General features: G+C 37.4%; 1 protein-coding gene and 1 pseudogene across 2 annotated transcripts in view; both read right to left on the bottom strand.

Moving 5' to 3' along the window:
• Mipol1 (mirror-image polydactyly 1) overlaps positions 1-14930 on the bottom strand; it is a 277375-nt gene that overhangs the window by 261688 nt on the left and 757 nt on the right. The gene's annotated exons all lie outside the window — the stretch shown is intronic.
• Positions 5994-14930, bottom strand: part of LOC110306845 — a 9712-nt pseudogene continuing 775 nt past the window's right edge. The window contains exon 2 of the transcript XR_002379317.2: positions 5994-7894. The product of XR_002379317.2 is annotated as a ribose-phosphate pyrophosphokinase 1 pseudogene (transcript). The remainder of the gene's footprint in view (positions 7895-14930) is intronic.

The raw sequence follows: 14930 nt of genomic DNA, 5'->3' as shown, positions 1-14930 counted from the left end.
AAAAAAAAAAAAAAAAAAAAACTTCATAAAAAACTTGAAATTTCAGTCTTTTTCAGTGCCTAATATATATCATATATGCATAGGATACAATATCCAGCCATCAAAAGAACTTAACTATTGATTTATGTAATAAATGATTTTCAAAACATTAAGTTCAGCAAAAGTAGCCAGCATAAGAGAAAAAAAACTGCATTTACAACTGCATTTACACAACGTTCGTGTTAACAGCGTAACTACAGTACTAGGCAACAGATGAGTATTTACTAAACAATGTGGGTACTAGAGAATCTGAGTAGAAAGGATAGCACACCAAGGGATAATTTCAGGTGTTGACTCACTGAGTCCTGACTACAGAAGTGTCTACATCAATCTTTAATTCATTAACAATTCTTAAGACTATATTCCCAAATTCACAACACATATTTTAAAAGAAAAGATTCCAGAGAAATACTTGTCAACTATAACTAAAGTAGTACCTGAAGGCAAACGTGTATGTGTAACAGAAAATTAACAAATTAAATATGCATAATGAGAAACATTTATAACAAAAGCAAATAAACCCTAACAGAATAAACAAATTTAAGGCCAGAAAATAATTAAATAAGAAATAAATATAAGGTCCAGGTATGGTGGCACATGTCTTTAACCCAAGGACTTGGGAGGCAAAGGCAGGTGTTTGAGACCAAAATGGTCTACAAAGTGAATTCCATATTAGCCAGAATGAAAAAGTGAGACACTCTCTCAGAAAATTAATTAATACACCACAAAGATTAATATTATTATGAAGACAGCGATGAACTAAGATAAGGAAACAGTCAAAGAGAACAATCACAAACAAAACAATATAAAGAATGTTAAAACATTAACATATTCATGATAATGTATTTGAAATTTTCCATGTAATAGATAAATCTTTAGGAAAATAATATATAAAAAAGTCACTCGGTAATTACATAAATCTTAAATAATTGTGTATCCATCAAAGAAATTAATCAGAAATAGAAAATCGCCCTGGGAAGAAGCATATTATAAAAATGCTTCAACCTTATTTGGAATTATTTTCACTTTACCTAAAAATAATTTACTCTTTGTTTAAAGATTTCATTTTAGGGCTGGTGAGATGGCTCAGCAGGTAAGCACACTATCTGCTCTTCTGAAGGTCTTCAGTTCAAATCCCAGCAACCACATGGTGGCTCACAAGCAACATAATGAGATATGACACCCTCTTCTGGTGCATCTGAAGACAGCTACAATGCACTTAATTATAATAATAAATAAAACTTTGGGCTGGAGCAAGCAAGCGGGGTTGACCGGAGTGAGCAGAGGTCCTAAAAATTCAATTCCCAACAACCACATGAAGGCTCACAACCATCCGCTCAGCTACAGTACAGATAGATAGATAGACAGACAGACAGACAGATGATAGATAGATAGATAGATAGATAGATAGATAGATAGATAGATAGATAGATAGATAGATAGATAGATAGAGATAGAGATAGAGATAGAGATAATAAATAAAAATAATCTTTAGGGCTGGGCGTGGTGGCACACGCCTTTAATCCCAGCACTTGGGAGGCAGAGGCGGGCAGATTTCTGAGTTCAAGGCCAGCCAAGGCTATACAGAGAAACCCTGTCTTTAAAAAAAAAAAATTACCTTTCCATGTGAGCGGGGAAATTCATTAAGACACAATGTATTAAAGGGAAGTGAAACTACAAGATGTGTAACAGACTATGTTAAAGGCCAACCCAGAGGGAAGCTCATTAGACTCAAAAAGATAACTGATAGGTTCAGGAGGTTCCTGGGATTCACCAGACTCACTAGGCTCCTCCTTCTCCTAGCACAGTAAAAGTAAGAGTCAACTCTCAGACAAGCTGAGTTCCAGCAGAGCTGTCTGGAAGGGATTCAGCCAACTGAACACTCATCAACCTGTGGAACTACCTGAAGGACACTTTCCAACATGCAGAGCTACCTGCAAGCTGTGCAGCTTACCTGAGGTTTCTAGCATTTGTGAGCTGTCATTATGCTTGAGTTGGCTTTAAGATGAAACTGTCTTTGAGTCATTTCTGCTCTTGTACATAACTCCTTACCCATATTCTTGTAAGTAACTGTGATGGTTTGAATAGGTTTGGCCCCATTGACTTCTATGTTGAAATGCTTGGCCCAATGACAGTGACATTAGGAGGTGTGGCCTTGTTAGAGGAAGTGTGTCAATGGGTGAGTGGGCTTTGAGGTTGATGCTCAGGCTCCCGACCAGTGTGAAAGAGAGCTTCCTCTTGGAAGCCTGCAGAAGACAGTCCCTGTTCTGCTGCCTGTGGATCAAGACAATGAACTCAAAAAAAAAAAAAAAAAAAAACCTCTCATACTCCCCAGCTCATTGCCTGCCTGCCTGCTGCCATGCTTCCCACCATGATAATGTTCTGAACCTCTGAAATTGTAAGTGAGCCCCAATTAAATATTTTCTTTTTAAGAGTTGTCTTGTTCATGGTGTCTCTTTACAGCAATGAAACCCTAACTAAGGCTTAACCCCAATAAAACTCACTGGCTTGGTCTATGATCAGTTCCCTACGTGTTTACATTTCTACAGGAATGTCACACAAATATATCATACATACATACACATATCTAAGTATATCTTTGCATGTATGTATACGTAAGTTTCATATGTACGGGAAAATGTAAACTACTTGTTTAACTCTGGCTTAGCTACTACAGTTCCATCCACTTTCCTTTGCATGATTTGGCTACATAAAACTCCAATGTGTATATATACCACATTCTCCTTATACATATCCAATTCTCCTTATATATATCCAATTTGTTGACATCTAGGCTGATTCTATAGCAGCATAAACCTGAATAAACCTGTGGTATGCTGACTTAGAGTGCAGTGAGTCATATAGTAATTCTATTTTTTATGAACTCCCATACCAATTTCCACAGTAATTGCTATAGATCTCTTGATCTTATTCCTACCTCAAAGTTTGCATCCTTTGATCCTTATCTCCTCCCATACTCCTGGTCACTTCTGGGAACCACCCATTCACCTCTCTAGTTGTCTTCCACTTTTCCGTATTTAATATATAAATGAGAGTACGGGATAGTCATCATTATGTTACAAACACTTTAAAACAATGCCAAAATGGTAACCATTAATGGAACTAAAATTCAAGGCAAATTAAATTCTTTTTTTTTTTTAGTTTAGAATTTTGTACAATGTCTTTTGACTATATTTACCTCTTCCCAGGCCCACCTCCTCCTTCCATATCCACTTTCTATTCTTTTAATTCATCAAGTCTAATTTGTGCTGCCTATATATTCCTAAACATGTGGCCTTCAACTGGAAGTGGTCAATATACATGAGGCAACACTCAAAGGACTTGATTTTCCCTCTCTCAGGGGCTGTCAACTGCCAGTAAGTAGTGGCACACGCGCACAAATATTTTACAAATATTCATTTTTATCAGAATATTCTATCACTTTCCAAACATTCACTTTAGTGTTTAATAGTCCACTGGATGGCAATAGCTTAGCTTTCTATTCTAAACATTAGTATAAAACCTTTTGGCAAGTTTTAAAAATACCACTAATAGTAAATGTGATATGTTAAAGAGTAGCCTAGGGCTGGTGAGATGGCTCAGCAGGTAAGAGCACCCGACTGCTCTTCCAAAGGTCCTTAGTTCAAATCCCAGCAACCACATGGTGGCTCATAACCATCCGTAACAAGATCTGACTCCCTCTTCTGGTGTGTCTGAAGACAGCTACCGTGTACTTACATGTAATAAATAAATTTAAAAAAAAAAAAAAAAGAGTAGCCTAAAATTTCTTGTCACTAATAATTACATGATATATTCTCTTGATTTTCCAAAATTATTTTGTGATTGTAAATACATTTTAAGAGAAAAATATATTCAAGGCTTTAATGAGAAAAATTTCTTCATTGTTTAAGATATATTTACAGGTAGACTATGAGCTTGCCAAACCAAGTAATTAGTAATCAGCATGATAGCATAGTTTTAAATAAGATTGTAATTCTAAATGATTAGCAAACAAAACAGACCATTAAAGATAATATACGGACTTTAATTGAAAAGAAGATCAAATTAATAATCAGAATGGAATAAGGACAATAGAAATTAAGATGCTGAAATTCTAAACCCAGTTTTTATCATTACAGAATTGTAAAAACTGACAGAATATTTTTGTACATTAACTCCAAAGCTTCAGTTCATTTACCCAAATGAATTACAATAATCCTGCCCACTGTGCCAGCTCATGCCAGGGAATAAAATGTTCTGCTTTGGAATGTTGTAAGGTAGAGCACACAGTATCTGCAGCTCCCAGGCTGGCAATAAGCTTTTTGACACAAATTATGAAAGTGGCTTAAATTTACATTAAATTCCGAAGGTAATAAAAGTATCGAAATACCAATCAGTTTCAAGATATGCTAGTTTAAAATTTATCAGAAAGCAATAATTAAAAAGAAATTTAAATTTATTTTAGATTGTATGTACAACTGAGACAATGAAAAACACCATTCTAATAGTCTGATTTGATATCTGTAAGAAATTACAATCCAAATTCTACCAAAGTAAAACAAGGCAAAATTGTTTTCAGTTATGATGAGTATTGAGATGCTTGTGCTTCACCAACAACTAACTAATACCTAAGCAATAACAACACACACAGATGAAAACAGTCCACAAATTACCACTTTTAAATGATATGACTCAAAATAATTGACAGAGTAGGAAAAAAGGATGTAAACAAGATAAAGTAAAATGAAAAAAATATACTAAATCTAAAAAAGTATATAAAAGCATCAAACCCACTCCCCAGACATAAACGATCCTAATATGAAAAGCTGTAACTTATAAACATCAAACACTTCTGGTGAAAAGAACCTGGGAAGGCAGTAGTTAAGGGCACCTGCCAAACAATTGTGAATCCAGAGTTTGGATTCCAGCATCCACATGTAAAGTGGAGCATCCTGGTGCATGCCTATAATCCAAGCCTTCTTGTCTCTTGGATGGAGACAAGATGAGAGTTTAGTTTTGTTGACCTGCACCTACCTGAACCAACGGGAGGCCTAGAGTCAGGGAAGAACCCTGCTACAAAAAAAAAAAAAAAAATAGAGAGCAATAAAGGACACCTAACACACGGGTGTGTGCATAAACACACAATCGTGAGTATTTGTAAATGTACAACTTAGAGGACAAACAAGGACATAACTGTAGCTGGACGCTTCACCACATCTCTTACTAAACTGGAGAGAGAGTAAGACCCAGATGAGTCAAGTTATAGAAAAGCTAATACTATGAATGATAAAAACCAAACTTAATCTTAGAATCATCTACTCTATTAGGTTTCAACCTTCAGCCCAGTGTTTGTCTCTGCCTAGCTCAGCTTTAACAAGAATCTTGCTTAGAGTTTTGAGGCTCTCACATCTTGAAAAATCTCATAAACCCTGGTTTGCCTTCATGATTGTCAGATTTAACCACAAATTCCCTCTACATGGATGATGTTTTCATCCAGTGACTCTGATCCTACTCCTAACCTCTAACTTTCCTTGTCCTTGATTTATTTGAAAAAAAGCCTGACTCTACATTTGCCCCCCCCCCCCACTGCAATGGCTTCTGAATAAAAATTGCTAGGAACTTTACTGCCCACTTGGCTTTAGAATACTGTCAGGGTTTGAATTTAAAATGTCCCCCTGAAGGCTTAGTTGCCACATAATGGATTATAAAGGTGAATGAATCTTGAGGACTCTTAGAGGAAGGGCTTGAACTGAGGAATGAGCCACTCAGGTCAGCCTTTGAAGGGTTCATGCTGTCCCCAACTTAGCAGCTGTGCTGAAACTAACATGCTCTCCCACAAGGTTTTATCTCCATCCAAGAATGGAGCCCAAAACACTGAAGTCAAAATAAATCTTTGTTTTTCTTGGGTATTATTTTAACAGTGACAAAACAAGCAAACAAACTTTACAGAATCCTTTTTTTTTGCACACATGACAGACATTTTATTAAGTTTTTTCTACACAAGATCAAATTGTTTAGCACAAATATGTTCAATTGAGAGGACAAACAGATCTAAGGAAGATGAAAGCTAAATACTTAAGTTAATCAAAAGGCACCGAAAACCCACCAGTTTAACTCCTACTCAGTGGTAGGAGGCTAAGGAAGATTACCTAATGTGAATGCTAGCAGTTACATAGCAAGAAGCAACTTTGTCTTACAAAAGATTGTGTTACAATAATCACTGAGTCCAGGATATTTGGCCAAGAAAGTATCAAGATAGCTAAAGGTAAATAAAGCCAACTGGAAAGGAATAGGTGTAGAGAATCTAAGCTATACAGTTAAAAAGATAGTAATGGGTTAGGCTTTTTCCTTCCAAAAATTAATTACTGCATTGAGTTACCTACCCCTGCCTTACAGGATGCTCAACTGCTGAACTATGTGTAAGGATGCTCAGGGTTCTTACTGTAGACCTCTGAAAACGTATTACTCATGGGCTAGCTTTGTTGCTAGTTATTCTGAATGAGAAAAAGCATTCCCATGCAATGGAGTCTGAGCTTTGTCAATCATGTCTTAAGGACCATGTGGAATACTCTCAACACCTTTCAAGAGCTGAGCTCAACTTAAAGCTGCAAGGCTCACAAAATAGACAAGAAAGCCAGGATCCAACAATGCAGGTAGGGCATCCTAGCAGTTAGTAACAATCTGTCTTTCTCCAATTTACAATAAATTCAAATTTAGCTAATGTGAGATGTAAAAAGCTATTCTGAAGCAAGCTGGGTTTTCTGCTAAACTCACCAATACCAAGAAAAACAAGGGGTGGGTTTGGTTTTATTTTCAAACTGCTTCAGAAGTTCTATTATAAAGGAACATGGCTGAACAGGTAGGAGACAGATTCTCCATTGTGGGTTCTCCTGATGGCTTCTGCAAGGATCATAGAGATGTCAATCACCTGTATTTTGGAGCAGTGCTTCATCTTGTCTTCCTGAGGTATGGTATTGGTAACTACTACTGCTTCAAAGCATGCATTGTTGATGCGAGAAATGGCAGGGCCAGAAAAGATTCCGTGCGTCAAGATAGCATAAACTCTGGTAGCTCCAGCTGAGAGAAGTTTGTCAGCAGCATGACAAATTGTACCGCAAGTGTCAGCCATGTCATCCACAAGTATAGCCACACGATCCTTCACATCTCCTACTAGTACCATGCGGTCTACTTCATTGGCCTTCTTCCGTTCCTTGTGAATCAAAGCAAAATCCACATTCAATCGGTCTGCAATGGAGGTCACTCTCTTGGCTCCACCAGCATCAGGTGAGACAATAGTACAGTTTCTCCACTCAGATATATTCTCCCGTATCCACTTTAGCACAGCTGGCTCTGCATATAAATTGTCCACCGGGATATCAAAGAAACCCTGAATTTGAGATGCATGTAGATCCATGGTGATAATATGATCCGCACCTGCTACAGATAGCATATTTGCAACAAGCTTAGCTGAGATTGGAGCCCGGCTCTTATCCTTCTTGTCTTGGCGGGCATAAGGGAAGCATGGGATGACTGCAGTAACCCTGCTGGCTGAAGCAATCTTGCAAGCATTAATCATGATCAAAAGCTCCATTAGGTTGTCATTTATCTCACCACATCCACTCTGAACAATGTAGACATCCTCTCCACGAACGCTTTCCCCAATTTCCACACAGGTCTCCTGGTTGCTGAATTTCTTAGTCACCACCTTGCCTAGCTCCAAGCCCAGGCGGTCAGCTATTTTCTGGGATAAGTCCTGGTGCGAGCTCCCGCTGAAGATTTTGATATTCGACATCTTGGGCAATTACTGTTCAGTGGTCACTGCCGTCACTGTCACCGCTTGCCTCCGCCGCCGACACTGGAACGGAAGTCAACAGGGAGCCTGAACACCAACAGTACCTCGTTGCTACTCCACCATCTACAGTATTTTTTCCAGTATATACACCACATTTTTCTGGTCAACCAGACCTGAATACATTTGTTAGAACTAAAAATCATAAAAATTGGTGTTATTTTTTCTGCTGAAATAAACTAGAAATCAATAACAAAAAGATCTAGAAAAATCCATTAGCAAACCCATAGTTCAAAATAGAAGTTAAATCTTAAAATATTTTTAAATAAATAAAAATTGTAAGATGATGTGTTAAAATTCATGATATGTACATAACAGTTCAATCTGAGAGAAATCTATAGCACTGAGTTCATAGACTCAAAAAGACTCTCATCAATACATGAGCCTCCAACAACAAAAAAGGTCTCTCTTTATCAAGGCCACAGTGGATATTTGAAACCATATATAATACTGAACAGCATATATATTATGGTATACTATACATACTTAGTTGTGATGAACTTAAGCACAATCAATCCAGAGCACTTAAAAAATTTAGATATAGTAAAATATTAATAGAACTAGAAATAATACAATAATCATAATTGTATACTGTTAGAGTTATTCTATAAACTTCACTTTATTAAACTAGTGTAATGTTTAAATGCATTCTAACTATCTGTCATTATATCCACAGATAAGTCAGTTCTCACTTTAACCAAGGAAACTTCTCTTTGCAAGACAGACCAGCACAGAAAGAAAACCAAACCTAATCAAAATACAGAGTTGTTGAGATAAATCTACAAAACTCCTGCTAACTAAGGTTCAGGGATCACTGGGGAAGTGGGAGAGGAAAGATTGTAAGAGTCAGAAGAGGGGCTGGAGTGATGGCCTAGCCGTCTCTGACTGCTCTTCCAAAGGTCCTGAGTTCAAATCCCACCAACCACATGGTGGCTCACAGCCATATGTAACAAAATCTGACTCCCTCGTCTGGAGTGTCTGAAGACAGCTACAGTGTATTCACATATAATAAATAAATAAATAAATCTTAAAAAAAAAAAGAGTCAGAAGAACAAGAAGTTCAGTTCAATGTGAGATTGTATCTCCTAACAATATCAGAAGCTATAATTACCAAGTCTCACCCAACACAGCTGCCTAAATATGACCTGAACAAGGATGACACCCGTAGACCTGCTCACATGGATAGGGTTGAGAGGGAACTAGACAAAGAACAGCAGGCAACTAAAGAATGCTGAGAGTGAGAGAAAGAGTTTCCCCAGGGAACAGTGTACCGATTGGTTATCCAATACCAAATGGAAACATACACGTAAGTAACATTACACAGACTGAGCAGGTTGTATTAATTATTACAGAGAGAGAAGAAAAAGAGGTCATTAATTTGAAAGAGAGTTGGGAGGAGAGTTCAGGAGGGTTTGTTTAGAAGGAGAAAAGAGAAGGGGAAAATAATGTAATGCTATTTGATTTTTTCTTTTTTTTTTTTTTCTTTTAATTGTTTTTAATCTTTTTTTACAGTCCAGTAGTTATCCCCCTCCTAATTCATTCTGCTCCCCTGTCTCCAAGAGGATATTCTCAGACCCCCACCCCACCAGACCTCCCCACTCCCTGGGGCCTCAAGTCTCTCCAGGGTTAGGTGTGTCTTCTCTCATTGAGGCAGACCAGGCAGTCCTCTGCTATATAAGAGTACTGGGGCCCTTATACTCTTGGGTTTGATTTTTTGTTTTTGTTTTTTGTTTTGTTTTGTTTTTCTGAGACAAGGTTTCACGTATAGCACTGGCTGTCCTTAGACCAGGCTGGCCTTGAACTCAGAGATCCATTTGCCTCTGCTTTCAAAATACCAGGATTAAAGGTGTGTAAATAACCTCTAAAAAGAATTTAAAAGTTATTTTAACACATGGATTATTTAAGTTCTCCACTTAATATTTTCTCTTATTAATCTCAGATAACAGACTTTATAAACTAGATAAAGGTGCTGGGGGACTATATTTTTAAAACTTCATAGTTTACATAATATAGACAAAAAAAACCAAACAACCCAAACTCATTTAAAACTAAACAATCAGTATCACATCAATGACAAGACAGAAACCCTGAAGAGTCTGTATGTATTAACAAAATCAAATTCATAATGTAAAAGTCTGACAAAAATAATTTGAGCCAACCTATTAAAATACCCTTAACTGCCTGGATATCTATTTTAGGAGGATCTCTGATCTAAATTGCTTGTTCTGGGGCCTGCTATACAGCTGTCAGTCAACACTGCCTTGGGCTTTTCCTAGATATATTTTTACTGCTTTATTTTAATAGACTGGAACTTCCAGAATTTTCAGAGGCTTTCTCTGTCTAGAAATGTCTTTAGCCTGCATCAATCTCACTGATTCCCAACTTTCTACTATAGGTGGGGAGTCTGAAAAGTCTTGCCCTTCAAAACTTTCAAATGGCTGCAACATTGTATTTCAGCAGCTGTAGTGCTAGCAAGAAGACTGGACTGGCAGAGCCAAAGCTCTTGTTTTGTACTGACAGCCCAAGTTCTCTCTGAAAATATTCAGGACTTCCTTTTTCTGCTTGATGTTAGCAACCTTCATACGCAGATGCCAGTCATAAGGTTTCTCTTACTTTAAGCACAAGCACAAGAAGACAGACTACAGTACAACTAGTTTTAATGAAGGTTTTGTGTTTGTTTGCCTTAAAAAGTTTAAACTAAATATTTATACTTTATAAATATTTATATATTTCAAAGAAAAAAGTATTCTCCCAAACATGTCTTAGGGCTTTAAATGTGAAAACTGTTTAAGTCCATGTCATGGTTTGCATATGCTTGGCCTAGAGTGGCACTGTTTGGAGGTGTGGCCTTGTCAGAGTAGGCGTGTCACTGTGGGCGTGGGCTTTTACTAGCCCTAGCTACCTGGGAGCCAGTATTCCACTAGCAGCCCTCAGATGAAGATGTAGAACTTTCAGCTCTGCCTTCATCATGCCTGCCTGGATGCTGCCATGTTCTTGCCTTGATGATAATTGACTGAACCTCTGAACCTGTAAGGCAGCTCCAACTAAATGTCCTAAACAGTCCACAATTTTATTTGTAGAAAACTTCTTACAAAAGGCAAAATGTGTGTGTGTGCAAGAATATAAACTGAAGCCGGGCGTGGTGGCGCACGTCTTTAATCCCAGCACTCGGGGGGCAGAGGCAGGTGGATTTCTGAGTTCAAGGCCAGCCTGGTCTACAAAGTGAGTTCCAAGACAGCCACGGCTATACAGAGAAACCCTGTCTCGAAAAAAAAAAAAAATAAAAAAATAAAAAGACTATAAACTGCAGTGCTGTTTACAATACTAAAAGATTAGCACATCCCAGTGCTCATGTAGGGGATAAAGGACGCTATCATCTCTATGGTAAAAGACCGTTAAAGCACATGCACCTTCAAAACAACAGAGTACAAAAGGGACAATAAAAATATGTAAGTAGTGAGATGATTCACCCAAGACTAAACTATTTAGTTGGGAGCATGAAGCTGATCCACTGAGTTTCAAAATATCCAATAGTGGGGCTGGAGAGATGGCTCAACAGTCAAGAGAAAGGGACCAGTACACTTCCCAGCATCCACACGGTGAGCTCACAATAGTCTTAACTCCAGTTCCAGTGAAGCCAATGCCCTCCTGTGGCCTCTGCAAACACCAACAAGGCTTACATGCTACACAGACATCATTTTTAAATGCTTAGCATATATGCAATTATACACAAGAAAACCAAAAGATGGCTGGCATAACTACATCAAAGTAGAAAAAGAAAGAAGAGGTCGGAAAAGACTTAAACATGATAGCTGTCTGGCACGGTGCCACACACCTTTATTCCCAGCACTTGGGAGGCAGAGGCAAGAAGATCACTGTAGGTTCAAGGCCAATCTGGTCTTCAGAGACAGTTCCTGGGCACTCAGGGATACACAGAGAAATTCTGTTTCAAATAATAAAAAAAAAAAAAAAATTAAAAAAAAGAAAGAAATACATCAACAAAATATCCAGATTGGTTCCTAGAATACAAAAAGACTAAAACAGAAAAAAAAAAAAATTAGTTATATCCAGACTACAATTTAATAAAAAGTATTATTCACTGATTACAACAGTGTTTAGTCAATATATTTATAGTTTATATAAGAGTTAGGCCTTTAATCCCAGCACTTGGGAGGCAGAGGCAGGTGGATTTCTGAGTTCTAGGACACTGTGGTCTACAAAGTGAGTTCCAGGACAGCCAGGGCTATACAGAGAAACCCCGTCTTGGAAAAAAAAAAAAAAAAAGAGTTAGTGAAGTACATTTGTCCATTATACCCATTGAATATTAATGTTAACATTAAAAGTATTATCCAGGGAATACAGAATTCTAGAAAGATAGAAAGATGTTCTTTGACTTCTGATGAATTACATCCAAAAAAATATATCAAAAAGGCATATAATACACCTAAGCTATCAAATACCAGAGCTGAACACAATGTACCAAAGACCACTAGTTGTTGGTTCTCCTCATACCACCTAGGAACTGCAGCTTGCAGCCACTGTCTAGTGTCATGAATTAGTATCTACCCCAGACTAAATAAAGATTAAAAATACAAATGCGGAGGCTGGCGAGATGGCTCAGTAGTTAAGAGTGCCGACTGCTCTTCCGAAGGTCCGGAGTTCAGGTCGCGGCAACCACATACATGGTGGCTCACAGCCATCTGTAATGAGATCTGATGCCCTCTTCTGGAGTGTCTGAGGACAGCTACAGTGTACTTATATATAATAAATAAATAAATCTAAAAAAAAAAAAAAATACAAATGCAAGATAGCACTTCTATTGACTATCAGTTTCTCACCATCCCAAAGGCAAAAAATCTTAATGTGAAAGATAGTAAGACAGAGACAATATATACTATTTTTTTCAGCTTCTCAACAAGACAAACTATTTTTTTAAAAAAAGAAATTGGACAAGGCTTTAAAACAAAAAGTATCACAAAGGATGAACTGAGTCACTGATAAAAGACGATGTCTGGCTTACAGAAAGATAGATTAATCATAAAGCTGTATACTATGAATAGCATGACCTCAAAAATTAGATATGTACATATACATATGTATGTATGTATGTATGTGTGCATATGTGTGTGTGTATATGTATGTGTGGATGGCTGGGTGGGTGTGCATCCAGGGAGAAATAGTCTCCATTATTACAAAAGGAGTTTTAACATATAGCAAATTGTCAGCACTTATTACTACTAAAACACATTATATATACAATCCATCCACTGACAAATCCATATCACTTGTGCAGACATATTTTATAAACAGCTACATACAGATTAGTAACAAGTTTTAGTGATTATTCATTTGAATAAAGAATTAAAAAGTCCATGTTTTATATACTTCTTTCTATATGAATTATATTTCACAATAAAGATTTTAAAAGTTATTATCAAGTTTTTTCTATTTTTCAAAGTTCATTCCACAGTAGCAAAATCCTCAAGATAAAATACAAAAAAGCCCTGTGGAATGGTGCCCTCATTTAATCCCAGCACTTGGGAGGCAGAGGCAGGATAATTTCCCTGAGTTCAAGTTCAGTTTGGTCTACATAGCAACTTCTCAAACAGTCATACTAAAAAGAGAGAATGTCTTAAGAAAGAGACGGAGACAGATGTTGGTATGTTTTAAGAAGAAACAAGAAGAATATTCAAGATTATGAACTACAGTAAACTGAACCCTGTTATAGTCTAGTTATTTCTAAAATGTAGACATATTACGCATAACAAAAGCAATCTCAATGTACATACACAAATCTAATGTAGTACTTTAAATTTATACTATATGACATACCTATATATATTAAAATTAAATTTCAAGACATAATTCTACTTCATAAAAATGCAATAAATTGTACACAGGACTTAAGCATGGTTTTGTAGGTTTATTAAGCTTTCAAACTTATCACGCAAAGATTTTTATTTTATACTGTCTTTGAAGAATAATGTACATGTCCTATTCATATTTGCTTTGCCATTATTACTTTTATCTAATGAAATAATTCATATTATCTCACTTTTACAAACTTTGCCTCCATTAAATAAATGTATTGCCTGGGCTGTAGAGATGGCTCAGCGGTTAAGCGCACTGACTCTTCCAGAAGTCCTGAGTTCAATTCCTAACAACCACATGGTAGCTCACAACCATTTGTAATGGGATCTGATGCCCTCTTATGGTGTGTCTAAAGAGAGCAACAGTTTATTCACATACATAAATCTTTAAAGTGTATATATATATATATATATTGCTAAATTATTTTCATAGGATTGGATCTAGGTTGGTTTCTTTCAATTTGACAAGACTACCATGACCAAAAACAAACATAGTGGAGGGTCAGCATCCATCGCCATCCAGGGCGACAAGGCAAAAATTCAAGGCTGGAACATGGTAACAGGAACTGAAGCAGAGACCAGGGAGTAACCTTGCTTACTGGCTTGCTCTCCATAGCATGCTTGGTTTGCTTCCTTATACAACTGCGGTCCAACCTGCCCGGGCTGAAAAAACCCAGTGATCTGGGCCCTCTCATATCAATCATTAATCAAGAAAATGTTCCCAATCTGATGGAGGCAATTCCTCCTTTCACTACCCTCCTCTCAAGTCACTCTAGTTTGAGGCACATTGAGGTACAGGATGGTAGCCTATGTAATGATTATGTAACTAACTGTCCTTTGATGTGAGGTTCATTCCAGATGGCAATACGAAACTTTGCCAAGTGAGGTAACTCGTGAGACAGGTTAAAGCTGTCCTTCTTTAGTTGTCTACCACCATCGGGAACTAACGGTCATCAAAACGCTCAAGGAGCCCTTCCAAAGGCCTATTCTCTTAGAAACCTAGTCTATCCTTTCTATCTTGTAGTTTACCCAACTTCAAGTACTTCACCAATACCACTGGGTGGTGTCATCCTCCAGTTAGAAAAACCAGCTCTTGGCCGGGTGTGGTGACGCACACCTTTAATCCCAGCACTCGGGAGGCAGAGGCAGGCGGATTTCTGAGCTCAAGGCCA

Source organism: Mus caroli, chromosome 12 (assembly GCF_900094665.2).
Source record: "Mus caroli chromosome 12, CAROLI_EIJ_v1.1, whole genome shotgun sequence".
In the NCBI taxonomy this organism is placed as follows: domain Eukaryota; kingdom Metazoa; phylum Chordata; class Mammalia; order Rodentia; family Muridae; genus Mus; species Mus caroli.
The sequence above is the reverse complement of the archived record's forward strand: the minus strand, read 5'-3'. Positions and strand labels throughout refer to the sequence as shown.